Source organism: Hyperoodon ampullatus (genome assembly GCF_949752795.1).
Source record: "Hyperoodon ampullatus genome assembly, chromosome: 3".
Lineage (NCBI taxonomy): Eukaryota > Metazoa > Chordata > Mammalia > Artiodactyla > Ziphiidae > Hyperoodon > Hyperoodon ampullatus.
In genome coordinates, this window is record NC_136916.1 from 130783320 (window position 1) to 130785697 (window position 2378).

At 47.4% G+C, this 2378-nt stretch overlaps 1 pseudogene across 1 annotated transcript; it reads left to right on the forward strand.

Annotated features, from left to right (window-relative positions):
- The first annotated feature begins 886 nt into the window (after positions 1 to 886).
- Positions 887 to 2168, forward strand: LOC307049637 (cleavage and polyadenylation specificity factor subunit 7-like; annotated as a pseudogene). The gene has a single exon. The product of its transcript is annotated as a cleavage and polyadenylation specificity factor subunit 7-like (transcript).
- The last annotated feature ends 210 nt before the right edge of the window (positions 2169 to 2378 follow it).

Below are 2378 nucleotides of genomic sequence, written 5' to 3' on the forward strand. Positions count from 1 at the left end.
TCCCCCCAGCCCCTGGTAACTACCAGTCTACTTTCTATAAATTTGACTACTTTAAGTTAACTCATATAAGTGGAATCACATATTTGTCTTTTAGTTTTTGCTTAACAGCTCATACCTCATTTCTCATTTTAAAATGTTTTGTTGCAAGAGGAAAAAGATACAATGCAGTATAAAATGTTGACAGCATCAAGTTTCTTATACAGTTTTCAACCTACCAGAAAGATAAACAAATAACCGACAACAGAGGGACAAGGCTTTTTTTTTTTTTCCTGTTTGCTCTCAGTAATTAAAGCTAAAAGTTGTATTATTGAGTAAAAACAAAATAAAAATGGGGAGACAAAATTCTCTGGGTAAATGGCTCTTCTGGCATTCTATATTTTTTCCTCAAATTATCACCTTATTTGGTTATCTCTACATTTTAAAGACACCCAGAACTGCCCTTGAGGGTAAGCACATCACTTACCACTGGGCGGGTTGGACAGCTCTCATGTTCTGAGGGGAGGTCGGGGTAGGGTTGGGGGACGGGAGGAAAATGCTACATACAACCTGTAGCCTCTGTCCCAAGGCAATGTGCCTCTTTGACCCTGGGGAGACTCCCTCAGTGACTGATTAAGGGCTATGTTAGAAATGTCCAGAGAACAGAGGAAGAATTCAGTCCAATTCAGTCTCTCACCGCTGAGCCAGAGGCCTCCAGTGACCCTACCTCTCACGTGCCAAGTCTCACCTTATATGCCCCATCCCTGCTCATGTGAGATGCAGCTTGCCCTGCACGTGCGGGCAGAAGTACCATCCCTCCGTGGGTGCTGTAGGACCCTGTTGCCGCACCTCCTTCGGCAGAAACCACATCACAATTTGGGTGTTATGGGAAAAGCAATCCCATTTGTTGATGTCCACCTTACAGCCCTCACATGATAGAAGCAGCAGTCCTAAGCCACCTCTTCCTGTTCACCAGGAGTCAACTCCAAGCCCAATAAGCCCTGTAATTCTGCATACCTACAGTGGCCTGAGTAACAGACAAACTGCTGTCTATGTGAGCAGCTTCTCCTGCTGGACCACAGACAAGCAGCTGAGCCAGGTTATTCACTTTGTAGGAGTCTGTGGTGTGGTGGAGTTGAAATTTGCAGAGAATGGAGCAAACGGCCAGTCCAAGGGGGTATGCTGAGGAGGTGGAAGCCTCTGAAAACTGTCCACAAAACTGCTGGAAATTCTTGCCAGAAAAGTACTTAATGGAGAAAAAGTGGGTGTGAGGTCAGCCACCTGGCAGAACCTGCCAGTTTGAGGCAGGGGCTCAGAACGTGAATGTATTTGAGTCTCAAGAGTGGAGAAAGCTCCATGGGACCATGCCCGAGGTTCTAGTGGTTCTGTTGGTGGATGGGCCACACTCTGAGCAACTTGTACTCTCATTCGCCCACATGGATAAGCCCCCCAGTGTGTTGCCCGAGCTCAATTGCCCTCCTTCAGCCCTTCACCTGATGGGTCTGGTCCCAGTCCCAATTCCATCCCTACCACTTCTCTCCTCAAGCTTTGGAGTCCCTCCTCTTCCTTCTGGCATCTACCATGAGCATCTCATGCCCCTCCATTATCTCCTTATTTAGCTGTACCTTCCCCCGGGTCATCCCACCGCCTTTACCTCGATCCAGCCTTCTCTCTCCCACCAAATGCTACAGTGGGGCCTCCACCAGATATTTACATGAAGGCCTTTGGCCCCTCTATCCATCACTGCAGCCAAGATTTGGGCTTTCCACCCTCTATGGTGAGTGAAGTTGAATTTGGAGAGATCATGAAACAAAACAGAGCAATTTCCAACAGTGCCATTTCCAAAGTGATTTCTGGAGCCAGTGCAGGGGATTACAGTGACTTGATCGAGATGCTGCTTGCAGCTATTACTGTTATCAAACAGTCTCAGCTCGTCAGTGATGAGTGTTGCTGTGTCCTCATCTCCCCCCTTAAGAGCTTCATGGCACTGAAGCCAAGTCCTACAGTGTGGGTGCCAGCAGGAGCTCTTCCAGAAAAAGACATCTGTTCAGAGATCATCTAGCTGGTCCCAAGAGAGCAGCAGGAGGCACCAGGACCTGCTCCTTAATGAAGATCAGCATGATGATTATTTCCAAGAAAGGAACCAGGAGCCCAAGAGATACCAGAATAAAGAATGGGACTGGCACCATTGAGAAAGGAGTCTGGTTGGAAGGAAAATTTTTTAATGGACTTGCATCTCCTCACCTTCATCAGGCATGTAGGTGGATGTATGTGAGAATTTTGAAGCCCTGGATTCCTCTGAGTGGGAAGAAACATTCCCTTCCATCTTGCTAGAGAAGAGCAGCACCCCCTTTGCCAACAGGTGACACAAGGGCTTTACCTGAGGCAGATGTAAGGTGATA